The 19339-nt window shown below is 42.8% G+C and overlaps 1 protein-coding gene across 1 annotated transcript in view; it reads left to right on the top strand.

Annotated features, from left to right (window-relative positions):
• LOC141601802 (uncharacterized) overlaps positions 1 to 19339 on the top strand; it is a 157420-nt gene that overhangs the window by 114574 nt on the left and 23507 nt on the right. The gene's annotated exons all lie outside the window — the stretch shown is intronic.

The raw sequence follows: 19339 nt of genomic DNA, 5'->3' as shown, positions 1-19339 counted from the left end.
AACGAATCCATCAAACCCGTAGAACTGAAGATTTAAACTATAAGCTTCATTCTATAGATTGAAATGTTGAATGATAAATCTTGACAATAATCTCTGTCGACTGGCTGGTTCTTGTCACTTACTTGGTTCTTCATGTTGTAGATGTAAGTTTCGAGCCTGTTTTTTGCATCGATTCTCTCCTTGACCTCTTGTCTTCCACTGCAAATTCCTTGGCCTCCCTGACCGTTCTTTGATTCTCATCCCGACCGAGACTAATTAAATCTGAGGTGTTCCCTTAGCAGCTGGGATAGTTCCGGCCAGGTCTTTTGTTTTGTTTTTGCAGCACATATTACATAATTATATATGAAGGAATTGGCGGATAGTATGTTTGTATCAGTTTGTTGGTTGCGTTTACGTTTAGATGCATGGTGTTATATATATACCTACCTTGTAATTAGTGTTTTAGTTCTTAACAAATTTAAATGGAAAATAGATCTTTTGTCAGTTGTGATTAATTATAATATAATTATTATATCTTCTGCATTATCTGTTTGGCCAAATTTATATCTTTTAGTACATATTAATATTTAAACTATATAGGTGTTTTACAAAAGTTGGAGACTCTAGAATTGCCTGAAAAAAGCCTCTTTTATATATATACTAGATTTAATGCCCGTGCGATGCACGAGCCTATTTGTAGTATTCTGTAAGTAGATAATCTCAACCAAAAATGCCTTTTCAGGGCTTTCACACAAATGCTCTTTAGGCTTGAAGTATGGATATATTGCAAGCCTTTCCATACCTGATGCCAATAATATATATTCTACTTTAAAAAAGAGATGTTATGAGATTTCAACCCGTGCCCTCTTGATTACATTGGCTCTTACAAATATTCAAAACTCAAACTCTCCAACTTTTCTCAAAATACCAACTTAACCAATTGATTGATTGATTCAAATTCGACTATGAAGATTGAAGTATGATCTATTGAAATCTAAGCTTTTTTTTTGTTGTGTAAGGAATGTTATATCTAGTTCGGATCGTTCGTTTATAATAAGTGTTATCTTTAATCTAGGCCGGGAGGAGTATCAAAATAATTCACAATTTATAAAATATTGTATTACGCATTATTATTCACATTATGTTTACTTAAGTACGGAGTATGTCAACAAATTAAAGTCTATGAACCTTCTTATTCACATTACAATGGTTAGATACTTATAGTACGGAGTATGCCAAAAAAGAAAAGGACTCCAATCTTACCGTTTTGTAAAGTGAATGCTACTTACACTACTTTGTCCTAATTTACAATTTTGCATACACTATATATATGTGAGAAACAAAATTAAAAAAAGCAATGCTTCCTCTGTTGTTACCCTTATATTAAACAAAAGTGTTGTTAAATACTTAAATAACAACAATGACAACATGGTCATAAAAGAAAGGGTACGTCTCCTCTAACACGGTTTTACAATATCAGTGTAAAACCATAACGGTACGTAAAACCATATACGGAGTAATAGTTTTACAACAGCTGAAGGACATCATAAACCGAGCAAGGTGATTAAACCGCGCTTGTTACCGTCGTTTCGAACAGGTGCATAGGATTGATACATATCACCAAGTACCCTCCTTTTGAGAAAGATAAGCTTTTCAATCAATGCTTTAAGATTGCTCGGGCAGGCCCTGCTCATTGCATTATGAGATCTCGGATCGAATCATACGATCTTCTGTTATGAAGGAAACAACAACATTCATTACCTGCTTTAGGGCTCTTAAAACTTTGTATGAAATCGCGTTGAGATCGTGTGACGATATTAGCAAATGTCGAGACTGATTAGAAGTCGAAGTTGAGACATCAAAGAAGTCAAGCCAACTCAATGACAGCTAGACGTTGAGACGAAGTAGAATTCGTTAGATATCGTATTCGCAACTTCTATCACTAATAGATATTTATGTTATAGTTTAATACATTTCTCGACAATCCTGCTGCGGTAGGACATATTCTTTGTACACCTATATCCTACAATGCATACGATACACAAGAATTAATCCTAAATAGTCGATATCTATCCGGTGAATATGCTCGACTATGCTCGACTTAATTTAATTCCTGAAAAAATATAGTATACGTTATAAAAAGATTATTCAAACTAAAAATCGAGTGGGAAGGGTGGCATAACATGTGCCTTGGTTCAATGGACGTTGTATATGGTTAGGGTTGCTTCCCCGAAACGTTGTATCCTTGGCGGAAGCGAATTTGCTTGCTAATTGGTTAACCCATGTTGGATTTTTGAAAAAAGAAAAAAGAGGAAATCGAACTTACCAAAAATATTGTTTTGACAATGATGATATCTCTATTATGGTATTATGATTAACCATGTTGCTAATTGGCTAATTGGTTAACCCATGTTGGATTTTTTTTACGCATGCTCTGAAACCTGAAATTCCGACCAAATTATGCTATTAGTATAATCGACATAATAATGAAACACAATATTAACATAACAATTAATAATATACATATTAACATCACAATTCACAAATAAAAAGTTCATTCCACACACGAAAAGAAAATCAATCCAAAAAAGCTAAGAGTATGGAGATTGGGTAAACAGCTAGGGTTTCAAGTTTTCTATTTGTTGGATATATTCTTTTTATAGGTGTAACGTTAAAACATGTTTTAAGTCAAATAAAACACCTTTTTCTTATTATTAATTGATGATGATTGATATGATATTTTCATAGACATTGTAAAAGAGGAATTCCATAGGTATGGAAACACAAACAGTGGTTTTATTACTATCTTATATCTCTTCTCATTATTTTATTAGTAAATGTATTTCGTAAAACTTGGACTCTCTATAATCGCTCGAAAAAAGCTTCCTTTAATAATATAGATAGATAGATATTGATTCGTTCGACTCCGTCTTATTCATGTTTTACTATTTTCACGACCCATTTATATGTTAAATAACCTATTAATCACTTTCATCCGAGTAAATAATTTTAATCCATCATTAAATCACCAATTAACATTAACGGCTTGCAATTACGGCTTCACAGCCAGAAATGAGCCAAGGAACAGACGCAGCGTCTGCTGCGCCTATTCCAAAGGACGCAGCTCTGCTGCGCCTGTTCCTGGCTGAGTTCTGTCCCTGAACTCCGTTTCTGCCTTGACCTAGTTTTATTAGCATACGTATAACTAACTATTAACCGTATTATCGTCTTAATTCCTGTTCGTTAATTTATTTAATTTCTTTCTTTTATTCGTTTTCTCAAATTGTCTGTTTTAAAGGTATTTTCGACATAAATCGTCAATCCCAATGTAATTATTGTAATTTTTGTTGTTGTAATTTTCTATCATTGTAATATTTATTGCTTTGTATCATTTGTATGTTTCCACATGTAATTGAACATTAAATCCTGCTTCGACATTAATTGTATGCTAATTACGTGTTAACCGACTTAGCTTAATCTTCACATGTTAGGATTAAAACTTGGATGTTGCATTGCATGCATATAATCGACGATATATCAAGTACGAATAACTTCCCTAATCATTAGTAGAGGCCGCTATCGAGGCGGGCGGGATTAGGTGTTCGATCAAAAGAGCTTCCTAATACGTACCCTCACCCCTTACTCCAGATATCTGTGAACACCCGTGTTCATTGGCATCAACGAGAGTCATTCTAGACATAGAATGTTAAGGGTAACGATTGCTTAGTGTTCATGTCTCTACTTTGTGTCTAGACATGACACGAGGTATTCGAACGGTTCCAATTTCCCATAAAAATTGGTGGCGACTCCATACAAAATGCAAACGCTTGTTTCTCTTTTCCAACCCAAGCGCCCCCGTGGGCGGCCCGCTGTCCATAGTTTGGCGACTCCGCTAGGGATAATACACTTACGTGTAGCCAAGGGTGAAACTTGAACAAGGTTAGGGAATAGTTTGTACAAGACAATTGTCGGTTTTCATAACTCGGTCTTCCTAGACCGTTTTATTCGGCCTTCCTAGGCCCAACCCAACCCATTCGACCAATCGTCCCGTCTAAACGGTCCTAATTCTTATTTGGGCCTAAGGATGGATAGCGATTGACGTCATCCATACCATGATGCTTACTCTTGTTTGTATCAAGGGCCTTCACTACTTGAGGAAATGGACTAGGAATCGGCCTTACTCTTGTTTGGTACGAGCCTCTCCACAGACTTCGGGTTTGATGTTTCGGTATGGCAACCCACCCTTTAAACCAAAACCCTTTTAAATGCACTCAGCATCCCGTTATAATGCTTGTATAAATGTGTATACCTTACGTGATCACCATTTCTAAACGATTTTTCAAAAAAAAATCAAAACCCTTTTTTTTTAAACAAAAATTTCGAAATAGGCTTTTAATTAGCGCAAAATCCGGTCAAAACTCTGTCCGTTTGTCGTGTCAAAATTCGGGCCACAAACCCATTTCAAAACCTCACTTCGAGTCCACTCCTACAACTACACTACAGTTGACTAGGACCACATTTTCAAAAAACTTGTCTTTCTTCAAAACTCACTCAACACAAGTGGCACACACCCACTTCACGAGTCAAAACATTTCTTCTTTTAGCGAGTGTGTTAGAATGGTCGATCGTGTTTTGATTCGTCGCCGATCTCTTATCCAGTTTCCAAGATGTCCGGATCAAGTGATGAAACAAACCTCCACCAACTTCAAGATGGTAATGATCGAATCCTAGCCGCGCTAGCCCAAATGCAAGCTACCCAAGAACAAACCTATGACCGCCTTGAACTCATCGAGGGCCGTATCTATGCCGTAGAGGGAAGGTTGCCTCCTCATGAAAGTGAAGTACTACGTGACTCTGACAACGAATCCAAGGATGGAAATCCTCTCATGGGGATGACTGTAGCTGAGAAAAGACTCCAATACCTAGAGGAGCAATTGATGTACCTTAAGGGGATGACATTTATAGGGAGAACAATCGCAAGTATGAGGCCGTCAATTCCAAATTGCCAACTAACTTTAATATGACGGATATCCCTAAATTCAAAGGGCACGAGAACCCTTTGAACCACATCCGTGCCTTCAAGGATTACATGTCTATCAAAGGCATCAAACCCGAGATGTTCTTAAGGATCTTTCCTTCATCTCTTGACACCATCCCGAGGCAATGGTTCTACTCTTTAGATCACAAGAAGGTCGCTACTTGGGAAGACGCTGCAATCGAGTTCTCTAAACAATATGCGGATAATGCCGTGATGTAATACTCCGTATTTATATGTCTTGGGGGTACTCTATCGAGTAGCCCTTACTCTGTCGAGTAAGGGTAAGTTGCGAAGATAAATAGTTTCTGACCTGTTGGGCACTCGATCGAGTAGCTGGGGCACTCGATCGAGTAGGGGGGTACTCGATCGAGTACCTTGGGTACTCGATCGAGTGTCCGGTTTTACGGGGGAGTTTTCTCGGGTTTTGTTAAGTACGCGATTAGGGTATTTAAACATATTCGTAATTGTTTTAAATCACTTTTTACAAAACCTAAAACCTGTTTAAGAGAGAAAGCAACTAGTTCTTCTTCCCAATCGCGTTCTTGACAATTCCCGGAGTTCAGACGGTCGGATCGTATCGTAGTTCATGTCGTTGGATTCCTTGCGTCGAGGGTAAGCTTTTAATATAATTTCTATAATGTTTTGTTAAGATTGATGAAACCCTAATTTGGGATTTGGGGGTCTTTATGAGTAGTAATTGAATGGTAGCATCTATGCGTTGTATGTTAGGAGGAGAATTCGTAGAAGAGGCATTTTGAGACAGCTGTAGATACCGTCTGCGTGTTGTGCTTTCCGGGTAGGATTTCTACTCGTATTAGTCCCATAATGGGATATTGGTGATGTGCTGTAATTAGTTGTTTGATATGATGATTGTGATTGTGATTGTAATTGTGATTGTGGTTGTGTTTGTTGATGGTTCTCGAGATGCGTTCTCGGCTGAGTGGGGTCACTTGCGGGAGTGATCTCACGCCCTAGTTTCGCCCTTCGTGGAACCCGCCACGAAAGGGGATGTGCACATTAATGGACAGGGTTATCGCTCGTATGATGAGCGGGGCTTAGGTGGGAACGGCTGCGGTCCCCCAGCTGTGGTCGGGTCCAAAGTGGACGGTCGGTATTGAGATGATGGGAGTTGTGTGTGTGTGTGTGTGTGTGTGGTTCATTTGTCTATTTGTCTTATTGTTGTTATCTATATTGATTGTGTGATTATCGACCCGGTGTTGTTTTGTAAAACTGCGGCGATCCATTCGGGGATGGTGAGCAGATATTGAACAGGTATAGAGATGATACTGGGATAGCTGGGATGGCCACGACATGACGATAGAGTCTTCCGCTGTAGTTTAGTATTTATTTATATTTCAGTTGAGAACAGATAGTTTGAATAATGTATTGTGCTTTCAGTTTGGTTTCGAGGATTGTACTTATCCATTAAATTACTTATAATAAATGTTGTTTCTGTTTTGTCTATTTGATTATCATACCTCGGGCAACCGAGATGGTGATGTCTTCATACCTGAGTGGTCCTGGTAAGGCACTCGGAGTATGGGGGTGTTACAAATGGTATCAGAGCGACGATCCTGAAACCTGTAACCAATGAACTTAATGAACATAGGGAGTCAATTAAAATGAACCCGGGGTAGAAGTTGTAGGAGCTAGTGCAAAGGCTTGGGAGACGTCCTAAAGTCGCGGGGATCGCCCTACAACTTTGAACCGGTCACATGGGGGGAAATATGTGTTGAGTCATGTGTGTGCTTAGTGACTTGCGTAACAATGTGATGGAATGTGTTGATGGTTGGATGTTCGAATTGGAAGTTGATGAGATAAAAGAAAAGTAATGTTATATATATATACATTGTTGATGAAATGATAGCATGATGGAATGTTTTACAACGTGGCAATTAATAGCATGATTGTTATGATATAATGTGATTTATAAAGTTAGCATGTTAGTATACGACGTAATATGCGGGTAGCTCTTACGTATTGGGGGTACTTGATCGAGTGAGGCTGACTCGATCGGGTAGGTTTTTGGCGATTTTGAGTCCAGAATCGAGTTTTGGGGCACTCGATCGAGTAACTAGGGGTACTCGATCGAGTAGGGGGTCACTCGATCGAGTAGCCTAGATACTCGATCGAGTGGGTTAGAGATCAGAAGGTCTGTTTGGTTCTGGAGTTTGGGTACTCGATCGAGTACATGGGGGCACTCGATCGAGTAGCCCGTTACTCGATCGAGTTGGTTTGGATACTCGATCGAGTAGGTTCTGGGCAACGCGTTATCGTGTTTTGAGGTTTAGTACGTGTGTTTATGTTTATCCCTTTCTTATATAGCTTCAAGATGCCGCCCAAGAGAAATGCCTTGTACGCGAGAGCTGAGCTTATGACTACGGATGACATCGTTAAGATGTTGGAACACCAGGACGCTCTTACAGAGACCCTGAAGAGAGTGAATGAGGACAAGGATAAGAGTAAGGAGAAGGAGGTTGACCATGCTAAAGTCAGCCTCTATATTGCGAGGTTTAACCCGAAGGAGTACAAGGGAGTTGAGGAGCCTAACCATCTTGATAGTTGGCTGAGGGAGATGGAGAACATCCTAGATTTAGTTTGTTGTTCCGATGAGATGAGAGTGGATCAGCTGCATTCTATCCGAGGGAGGCGGTGGCAAGTGGTGGGATTCGGTGAAAGTGAGTGCCAAGGAGATGTATACCAACCGGGGGGTTACCCGCTATACCTTGGGAGGAGTTTCGTAGGGTGTGAGGAAGGAGTTCGTACCAGAACATGTGAGGAGTAAGTTGAGAGAGGAGTTCGACAAGTTTAAGATGATCGCCGAGATGTACGTGGCCGAGTACTACGGCAGTTCAATGAGAAGTCTAGATATGCTGAGGATATGGGTTTGAGTGAGGAGAACCTGGCTTTGAGGTTTGAGAGAGGGCTAACCACGAAAATTATGGATAAGTTACCCGTGGGAGTCCTTACTGATGTGAAGGAAGCGTATGAGAGGGCTGGGAGAGCTGAGAGACTAGTGGAGATGGCTCAGGAGAGGTCAGGTGGAGAGAAGAGGAAGTCTGAGAGCGAGGGTGGTGGCCAATCTAATTTCAAGAAAGGCAACCACAATCAATCTAAGGGATTTTCTTCGGGTCCGGGTTTAGTCTTTGGAACTTCCTTTGGGCGAGGCCGTGGGAGTGTGAGCAATAGCTGGGGAGTGACCTGCTTTGGTTGTGGTGGCGTAGGCCACAAGAGACATGAGTGCACGAGCGCACCGGGATCTTTTCAGAGACCTGCACAGAGCTTTGCGAGCAACAGACCAGCTGGATCATGGCCAAACCGGGGAGGTCAGAGCTACCAGAGTGGAGGCAACCGCAACGGCGGTAATTCTTATCAGAAGACACCGATGAACAACAACAACAATCAAGGGTCGGGTGCTAAGCCGACCGCATCGCCTAATACTTGTCCGGGGAGGTGGGCGGAAGACCGATGGCAAGTTGTTCATGATGGACAAGAAGGCATTTGAGAGGATGCGCATGTTATCATAGGTACATTCCTTGTTAATGGTATTCCTACGTTTGTTTTGTTTGATTCGGGGCTTCTCGTCGTTTGGGTCTTCGAGTCATGTAAAACAGTTGGGTTTGAGAGTGTATGAGTCTGTTAGGGAGCAAGTTTTCATACCTTCGGGTGAGTCTGTATCGTGTGGGAGGTTGTTTAGAGATGTATCTTTGATAGTTGGGCAAGTCGATTTCCCTGTAGACTTGCTAGAGTTTCCTTTTAATGGTTTTGAGATGATAGTTGGGATGGATTGGTTAGGAAAGTATAAGGCTAAGATAGACTGTCATCAAAAGAAAGTGTCCCTAAGAGGTCCTAAGGGTGTAAGTGTGTCTTACCGTGGGTTTCTAGTCAAACCCAAAGTTAAGTTGATTGCATTTGTCACTCAAGTCGTATCCGAGGAAGGGATGTCCTTTGATCCTGTGCCATGTGAGAGATGACCGGATAGAGAGCCCAGCGATTGATGAGATACCGGTGGTGGGGAGTTTGCGAGATGTTTTTCAGAGGAGATTCGGGGGTTGCCACCGAAGAGGGAGATAGATTTCACCGTGGAGTTGAAGCCAGGGACGGGGCCAATCTCTAAGGCACCGTACCGTATGGGTCCTAAGGAGATGGAGGAACTTAGGAGACAGTTGGATGATTTGATAGAGAAGGGGTACATTAGACCAAGTGTATCGCCTTAGGGAGCACCGATTCGTTCGTGAAGAAGAAAGATGGGAGTTTGAGGTGTGCATAGATTACCAGGGGAGTGAACCGTGTGACGATAAAGAACAAGTATCCTTTGCCAAGGATAGATGACCTGTTTGATCGGTTGAGTGGTGCAACAGTCTTTTCTAAGATTGATTTGAGGTCGGGGTACCATCGGGTGAAGATTAGAGAGGTGGACATACCGAAGACGACTTTCACGTCGAGGTATGGCCATTATGAGTATGTGGTGATGCCATTTGGGTTGTCTAATGCGCCGGCAGTGTTTATGGATTTGATGAATAGGATCTTCAGACAGTTCTTGGATCAGTTCGTAGTAGTGTTTATCGATGACATCTTGGTCTACTCTAAGACTAAGGAGGAGCATGAGGAGCATCTGAGGATCGTGTTGCAGACTTTGAGGGATCATGAGTTGTATGCTAAGCTGTCCAAGTGTGAGTTCTGGTTGGAGAAAGTTGCCTTTCTGGGGCATGTAATCTCTAAAGATGGGGTAGCTGTGGATCCGGCGAAGATTGAGGCAGTGACAAAGTGGGAGGCACCAAAGAATGTTCTTTGAGGTGAGGAGTTTCTTGGGTTTAGCTGGATACTACAGACGGTTTGTGAAAGATTTCTCCAAGATAGCTAGACCGATGACGGCGTTGATGAGGAAAGAGAACAGGTTTCGTTGGGATGAGAGTTGTGAGACGGCGTTCCAAACCTTAAAGGAGCGTTTGACCACAGCTCTGTCTTGGCATTACTGAAGGGAGCGAGAATTTCGAGGTCTATACGGATGCTTCGAAGAATGGGTTGGGATGTGTGTTGATGCAGAATGGTAAAGTGATTGCCTATGCTTCTAGGCGATTGAAGCCTTATGAGGAGAACTACCCTACTCATGATCCGGAGTTGGGTGCAGTGGTGTTTGCTCTCAAGATTTGGAGACATTACCTTTATGGAGCAATCTTTAAGGTATTTTCTGATCACAAGAGTCTCAAGTACATCTTCACGCAGAAGGAGTTGAACATGAGACAGAGGAGGTGGATGGAGTTGATTGGCGATTACGACATGGAAATCATCTACCATGAAGGGAAGGCCAATGTTGTTGCTGATGCTTTGAGTAGAAAGAGTGTACATTCCTTGTGTACAGCTCTATCTTTGATGAGGCTGAGAGATGAGGTAGCGAGCTTTGGGATTCATATGATGCAGAAAGGGGATGCTATGGGTGATATGACAGTACAGCTTGAGTTTTATGATGACATTCGGGATAAACAGGCTTTGGATCCTAAGATAGTGGAGTGGAGAGCTGGAGTAGAGAAAGGGACAGTGTCCCGGTTTTCCATTCATACAGATGGTAGCTTGAGGTTTGATGGTAGGTGGTGTGTTCCTAATGACGAGGAGTTGAAAAAGACAATCATGACAGAAGCGCATTGCACACCATATTCAGTTCATCCGGGTGGAGACAAGCTTTACAAAGATTTGAAGAAAACGTTTTGGTGGCTGGGATGAAGAAAGAGACAGCTGAGTTTGTGTCCCGTTGTTTGACATGCCAGAGTTAAAGGGGAACAGAGAAGACCACAAGGTAAGGTTCAGTCTTTGGAGGTGCCTGAGTGGAAGTGGGAATCCATTTCCATGGATTTCATTGTGGGTTTGCCGAAGAGTCAACAAGGTAACAACATGATTTGGGTGATAGTGGATCGTCTGACCAAGTCAGCTCACTTTGTTCCAATGAAAGATACATGGACTAAGGCACAACTGGCTATGGCCTATCGAAAGAACGTGCTTAAGTTACATGGAGTCCCTAAGGACATAGTGTCTGACAGAGATGCGAGGTTTATATCAAGGTTTTGGAAGGAGTTGCAGGAATCGTTAGGGACAAGTCTGAAGATGAGTACAGCTTTTCATCCTGCGACAGATGGGCAGACTGAGAGAACAATCAAGACCCTTGAGGATATGTTGCGAGCTTGTGTGATGGATTTTGGTGGTAGCTGGGAGCAGAGGTTGGACTTGATAGAGTTTTCTTACAACAACAGCTATCACACCAGTATTGGTATGGCACCGTTTGAGGCTTTATATGGGAGGAGATGTAGGAGTCCGATCTGTTGGGACGATAGTGCTGAGGCAGTGGTTTTAGGACCAGAGATGGTACATGAGATGGTGGAACAGATTAAGATGATCAGAGAACGTATGAGAGCAGCCCAGGATCGACAGAAGAGTTATGCAGATCTACATCGTCGGGACATAGAGTTTCAGGTTGGGGACAAGGTTCTTCTGAAGGTGTCTCCTATGCGTGGGGTTATGAGGTTTGGGAAGAAAGGCAAGTTAAGTCAGAAGTTTATAGGGCCTTATGAGATCTTAGAGCGAGTTGGGGAAGTTGCTTATCGTTTGGCTTTACCGGCTGCGTTAGAGAGAGTGCATAATGTGTTTCATGTATCGCAGCTGCGGAAGTATGTGAGTGACCCGTCACATGTGTTGGAGGCAGAGAGCTTAGAGCTGGATGAGTCTTTATCATACCTTGAGGTGCCTAAGCAGATCCTAGACCGAAAGGTTAGAAAGACTAGGGGTGGTGAGACAGTTCTGCTTAAGATCCTTTGGTCTAACCACGAGACTGAGGAAGCTACATGGGAGGCAGAGGATATCATGAAAGAGCGTTACCCCTTCCTTTTTGATCAGGTATGTGTGGTTACGGGGACGTAACCTTGTTTCTTTTAGGAGGGGTAGGAGATGATCGCGAGCAGTTTCTAAGAGTTTTATACACCTTTTTGTATGTTGCGTCGGTAGGTTATCGGGACAAGTTGGGTAAGTAGCGTGTTTTATGTTGAGTTTTGTTTTGGTTGTTGAGTCGGGAATGTTTTGGAGTACCTTTGTTTTTGTAGTGGCTTGAACTTCGGGGACGAAGTTCCTTTTAAGGAGGGAAGACTGTAATACTCCGTATTTATATGTCTTGGGGGTACTCTATCGAGTAGCCCTTACTCTGTCGAGTAAGGGTAAGTTGCGAAGATAAATAGTTTCTGACCTGTTGGGCACTCGATCGAGTAGCTGGGGCACTCGATCGAGTAGGGGGGTACTCGATCGAGTACCTTGGGTACTCGATCGAGTGTCCGGTTTTACGGGGGAGTTTTCTCGGGTTTTGTTAAGTACGCGATTAGGGTATTTAAACATATTCGTAATTGTTTTAAATCACTTTTTACAAAACCTAAAACCTGTTTAAGAGAGAAAGCAACTAGTTCTTCTTCCCAATCGCGTTCTTGACAATTCCTGGAGTTCAGACGGTCGGATCGTATCGTAGTTCGTGTCGTTGAATTCCTTGCGTCGAGGGTAAGCTTTTAATATAATTTCTATAATGTTTTGTTAAGATTGATGAAACCCTAATTTGGGATTTGGGGGTCTTTATGAGTAGTAATTGAATGGTAGCATCTATGCGTTGTATGTTAGGAGGAGAATTCGTAGAAGAGGCGTTTTGAGACAGCTGTAGATACCGTCTGCGTGTTGTGCTTTCCAGGTAGGATTTCCTACTCAGTATTAGTCCCATAATGGGATATTGGTGATGTGCTGTAATTTGTTGTTTGATATGATGATTGTGATTGTGATTGTAATTGTGATTGTGGTTGTGTTTGTTGATGGTTCTCGAGATGCGTTCTCGGCTGAGTGGGGTCACTTGCGGGAGTGATCTCACGCCCTAGTTTCGCCCTTCGTGGAACCCGCCACGAAAGGGGATGTGCACATTAATGGACAGGGTTATCGCTCGTATGATGAGCGGGGCTTAGGTGGGAACGGCTGCGGTCCCCCTGGCAGGGTGGTCCGGTGGACGGTCGTATTGAGATGATGGGAGTTGGTGTGTGTGTGTGTGTGTGTGTGTGTGTGTGACAGTTCAGCTGTCTATTTGTCTTATTGTTGTTATCTATATTGATTGTGTGATTAGTACTGACCCCGGTGTTGTTTTGTAAAACCTGCGGTGATCCATTCGGGGATGGTGAGCAGATATTGAACAGGTATAGAGATGATACTGGGATAGCTGGGATGGCCACGACATGACGATAGAGTCTTCCGCTGTAGTTTAGTATTTATTTATATTTCAGTTGAGAACAGATAGTTTGAATAATGTATTGTGCTTTCAGTTTGGTTTCGAGGATTGTACTTATCCATTAAATTACTTATAATAAATGTTGTTTCTGTTTTGTCTATTTGATTATCATACCTCGGGCAACCGAGATGGTGATGTCTTCATACCTGAGTGGTCCTGGTAAGGCACTCGGAGTATGGGGGTGTTACACGTGATCCAAGTAAACATGCGTACTCTAGAGGTTCTTACCCAAAATGACAAAGAAGGATTCACCGACTTCCTAAGTAGGTGGAGGAAGCCTAGCACTCAACTAGTTGAACGCCCGGATGAGGCTACTCTTGTGGAAAAGTTTGTGGATAATCTCAAACCCATCTATGCCAATCATTTGAGATACCAAAACATCAAAACCTTCAAGGACTTAACCGTACTAGGGACAAGGATTGAAGACGACATCCGTAAAGGACTCTTGTCCAAAACCGTAGGTCGAGGATATCAAGGGTCCACAAGTCGTTCATACGGCTCCACTAGCAAGACCGATGAAGTTAACCTTCTCGAGCCATCCAAGAAAAGTACCCCACCAAGAAAATTCACAAACCTTGGGGACACTTACTCCAACGCTCTAAAAAGGCTAATGAAGCAAGGTAAACTCCAACCCATTGGACCTACCCCCGAACCCAAAAGGAAGTCCAAGTTCTGGGACGAGAATTCATACTGTGAATACCATAGGGGCAAGGGGCACGACACAGAAAAATGCTACAAGTTGAAAAACGTGCTTCAAGACATGATTGAAGATGGTCGATTGCCAATACCACCGGGAGGTAAACCCAACAACACTCAGAATCCTCTTGGAGTTCTAGTGATCACAAGTGATGAATCTACCTTAGATTGCTCACACCTCATCTCTCCAATCGAAAACGAAATTTATGCAATCGAGAATGAAGGATTCTACTCTACTATCTCCCCTACTATTTCCGACTTCATCACATGAGCAAGGAGTGTAGATAGGCAAGTTTGGGAATTAGAAAATGTGGTGACAACTCTACATGATCCCAACGCAACACCCGAAGAACATGTGCCACTAATCTTCTCTCAAAATGCCACTATGCAAGAAGTAGTCACCGTAGTCGATAAACTAGTCGACCAAATCATACGACTAGAAGATGATATCATGAGAATGAGGGAACTAGCTGCAATCAATGGAGTTTGGGCCAACGATGATGAGGACGAGTATCTCATTGAAAACTCCCTAGTCAAAGAAATAGTCCAAAACGGTGAAGACCAAGATGTGGACCACCTAACTCGTTCGGGTCGTCCATATCAAAGCACTACTCAAAATGGTCCAACCAACGTCATCACACCAAATGACAACGAAGATGATTCCACTGATCATTTGCTCAAGCAATTTAGAAGACAAAGGCGATCTTTCATCGGCAATTAGTAGCAAGCTCATTCCCACATCGCCAAGCTTTACTGCAAGCTTTGGCCAAGCTAAATGTAGCACATAACTCCACTCCTGAAGATGTAGTCAACTTGGTCTTCCAAGAATCACCGAAGCTAAGTAATCCTATAACTTTCTCGGACGAAGATTTGCCACCTTTTGGCGCTAGTCACAACCTCGCTCTATACATCACTGTCATTTGTCTAAAGAAGAATGTGCCAATGACCTTGGTGGATGATGGCTCCGCAGTCAACGTCATACCCCTCAAAACGGCATACAAGCTAGGCATGAAAGAGTCGGATTGGACCCCTACCAATCAAGGTGTGCGTGCATATGACGGTACACGACGAAAGGTGGTAGGACTTGTTAACCTAACCATAGCCACAGGGCCAATCGAACGAAAGGTTAACTTCCAAATAGTGGACATTGAAGCTTCATTCAACATACTTCTGGGAAGGCCTTGGATTCACGCTTCCAAAGCGGTAACATCCACCCTTCATCAAAAGATCAAGATCCCACTAAATGGCAAAGTAGTGACGATCACTTCATCACCCATCAAGGCAATAATCGAAAAATAATCGAACAATCAAGTCCTTGCAGATCCTGTATACGAACTTGGGGGCTTCCAAAGTGTAGGTGTCATAGAAAGTGAGTTGGCACCCTTATACTATAATCCCTACTCCAACTTGGTGGTTAACCACATACTCAAATCCCAGGGATACTTCCCTGGAATGCCTTTGAACCCTATTCGGAAGAATACCTTCGCACCATATAAGGAAGGCAACTCAACAAGGATACCACTTGGACTAGGGTACAAACCCACGAAAGAAGAGGTTCTCGAAATGCTTGCCCAAGTCCAAAACCGCAAGCACGTAGGAATCCAAATGAGACCCTATCTCCCTACTTTAAATGGGTACTTTGTTCAAGAAGTCTAGAACTCTTTCACGGATTTCCCGAGCCTTGGCATTATCTCGAGAGGAAGTTAGCCGGAATCGAGATCTTTCACGATTGCTACTTTATCCCTCCAGAAACGGTTCCTACCGTCAAAACCCGTCAAACACCTTGCTTAGACGAACAAGTTGTTAGCCTATTGTTTGGAGAAGATCGATTCGTTAGGGCCGCGCAGGATGAGATCATTACCATGATAATTCAAGACGATCGCTTCAACCCCACCGCGTTAATCACAGAAACCGACGCAAGACAACAGAAAGGATGGAGAAAATCTATCAAATGGACCAACAATCAAGGAAGACTCTTCAAGCTCACCACTGGAGAAGGAAAGATGTTCAAAGGAGAACCAGAAGACGATGAGTTCGAGTCGGAGTCGGAGTCAGAGTCGGAGTCTAGAGAAGTCATTAGAGAGTCTACTCCTGTCGTCATCCCCACTCCCTTTGTTTCTCCTAGCTTAGCCTCGAGTAGTCACAGTAGTTCGGGAAATGCCCCAACCACTGTCCCTTTGCCGCCACTGACCATGGATCAGTTGGCTTCTTTGTTTCAACTTTACTCAAATTTTAATATGAATAAATCAGGTTCTGCTTACTCTTTGTGTTATCTTGAGTGCAATTCTGTTTACGATGATACTGAGGAGGACCAAGACCCAGACTCAATCGAAATACCTCCCTACGTAGCCAAAGAAATACTACAGGAAGGGGAAGGGGGACCAGTAATAGAGGATACCGAACCCATCAATATAGGAACTGAACTAGAACCCCAAGAACTTAGGATAGGGACTACCTTGAGCTCTACCGAAAGGGCCGATTTCATAGACCTCCTAAATGAATTCAAAGACTTTTTTGCTTGGTCCTACAAAGACATGCCAGGGATCGACATGGATATCGCCGAACATAGGATTCCGATTAAGCCAGGTTTCAAACCTGTAAAACAGAAGTTTCGACGAATGAGAACAGAATGGGCTCTAAAGATTAAGGAGGAAGTTGACAAGCAATTCAAAGCCGGGTTCATCAAAGTTTCCGAGTATTCTGACTGGGTAGCTAACATAGTACCCGTACCCAAAAAGGATGGGAGAATCCGTGTTTGTGTTGACTTTAGGGACTTAAACAAAGCAAGCCCGAAAGATGATTTCCCTCTACCTCACATCGACATATTGGTGGACAATATTGCAGACCACGCGTTACTATCCTTCATGGATGGGTATGCGGGTTATAACCAAATCAAAATGGCCATGGAAGATATGCATAAGACCGCATTTGTCACCCAATGGGGAACCTATTGCTATACGGTAATGTCGTTCGGATTAATCAACGCCGGAGCTACATATCAACGCACCGCAACTACACTCCTATATGACATGATGCACAAAGAAGTTGAGGTATACGTAGATGACATGATTGTCAAATCCAAGGAAAGAGAAGGGCATATTGCGAACCTTCGCAAGTTCTTCGCAAGGCTACGAAAGTACAACATGAGGCTCAATCCTCAGAAATGCACATTCGGGGTAACATCTGGCAAACTCCTGGGGTACGTCGTTAGCCAACGAGGTATAGAAATAGATCCTTCCAAAATCAAAGCTCTAATCGAAATGCCACAACCTCAAACAGAAAAAGAAGTCAGAGGATTCCTGGGAAAGGTGCAGTATATAAGTCGATTCATATCGAAACTTCCGATGATTTGTGAGCCTATCTTCAAGAAACTCAAGAAAGCAGACCATACCATGTGGGATGATGATTGTCAAAAGGCATTCGACCGAATCAAAGAGATATTGGCTAAACCACCAGTGCTCATGCCACCACAACGAGATCAACCTCTTGGTTTATATCTCACGAAGAATCGAAACGACCATGGGCGCCATGCTGGCTCAAACTGTAGGAAGTGAAGAAAGAGCTATCTACTATCTTAGTAAGAAGTTCTTGGAGTATGAGTGCAAATACTCACAACTCGAAAAGACATGCCTCGCTCTTATGTGGGCAACGAAGAAGCTACGCCAGTACATGCTTAGCTACTCCGTCAAAATATACTCCAAAATGGATCCAGTCAAATACCTCTTCGAGAAACCCGTCCTCAACGGACGTCTAGCAAGATGGACCCTGATGCTCTCAGAATTCGACCTCAAATACGTGCCACTGAAGGTTAAAAAAGGTCGCGCCGTCGCCGAGTTCTTCGCAGAAAATCCTATCAACGACGCACAAACAATAGATACTTGGTCATTTCCAGACGAGGATATACTCCAAACTGATGTAGACTCCTGGGATCTGTACTTTGATGGAGCATCGAATTTAAGAGGATTTGGAATAGGAGTGTTGCTCATTTCTCCTGAAGGCGAGCATACACCAATTGCTGTCAAACTCGACTTCGAGGTGACAAACAATGCTGCAGAATACGAAGCTTGTCTCATTGGACTACAAGCGGCAGTGAGCTTAGGCATTAAAAACCTCCGAGTACATGGGGATTCATAACTAATTATCAACCAAGTTACAGGATCTTGGAAAATCCGAAGCGAAAGCCTCGCACCTTATCAGGCTAGAATAGACCAAGTTGCCCAATTCTTTGATCACGTAACCTATCTACACCTACCTCGGGAAGAAAATCAATTTGCAGACGCTCTTGCGAAACTTGCATCTTTGATTAATATGCCGGATCACATGGTGGAAATGCCTTTGTGCATCGAACGACGATCAGAGCCGGCTTATGTCCACCAAATCACCGACGAAGAGGAAATCGCACAGGAACCCTGGTTCCAAGCAATCCTGAATTTCAAGCTTAATGGTACATATCCACCGGATATGGACAAGAGGGGACAACGTGCTATACACCTACTCGCTTCCCAATACGTTCTCATGCAAGGAGAGTTATACAAAAGAACACCTCTTGGTGTAGTCCTACGTTGCCTTGATCATTCACAGGCACGAAAGGTGATGGAAGAAGTCCACGACGGAGATTGCGGTCCTCTCATGAGCGGGCCCATGATGGCAAAGAAAATCACACATTTGGGATATTATTGGACCACAATGGAATCTGATTGCATCAAATACGTAAGACATTGCCACAATTGCCAAATCTTCGGGAATGTACAACATGTCCCTCCTTCATTGCTCTATACAATGACATCCCCTTGGCCATTTTCTGCATGGGGAATTGACATAATTGGGAAGATAACACCAGCCGGAACAGGAGGTCACTGTTTCATTCTAGTAGCAATTGACTATTTCACCAAATGGGTAGAAGCGGCTTCCTACACTAGTCTTACAGCTAAAAATGTGGCAAAGTTCATACAAAACAACATCATCTGTCGATATGGTTGCCCGCATGAGATCATTAGCGATAACGGATCACATTTCCAAGCTGAGAGCGAGCAATTGCTAGCCAAGTACAAGATTAGGCATCACCACTTCTCGCCCTATAGACCACAAACTAACGGCGCGGTAGAGGCAGCAAACAAGAATGTTGTCACGATTCTCAAGAAAATGATTGACAACTACAGAGATTGGCCAAGCAAGATACCCTTTGCTTTATGGGGGTATCGTACATCTGTCAGGACACCCACTGGGGCTACTCCTTTCTATTTGACATACGGCATGGAAGCTGTACAACCAGTCGAGCTAGAAATACCATCCTTGCGTATTTTACTCGAAAGTCAAATCCCGGAAGCCGA

Source organism: Silene latifolia, chromosome 1, assembly GCF_048544455.1.
Source record: "Silene latifolia isolate original U9 population chromosome 1, ASM4854445v1, whole genome shotgun sequence".
NCBI classification, from domain to species: domain Eukaryota; kingdom Viridiplantae; phylum Streptophyta; class Magnoliopsida; order Caryophyllales; family Caryophyllaceae; genus Silene; species Silene latifolia.
Note: the sequence above shows the minus strand (reverse complement) of the source record. Positions and strands in the feature narration are given on the sequence as shown.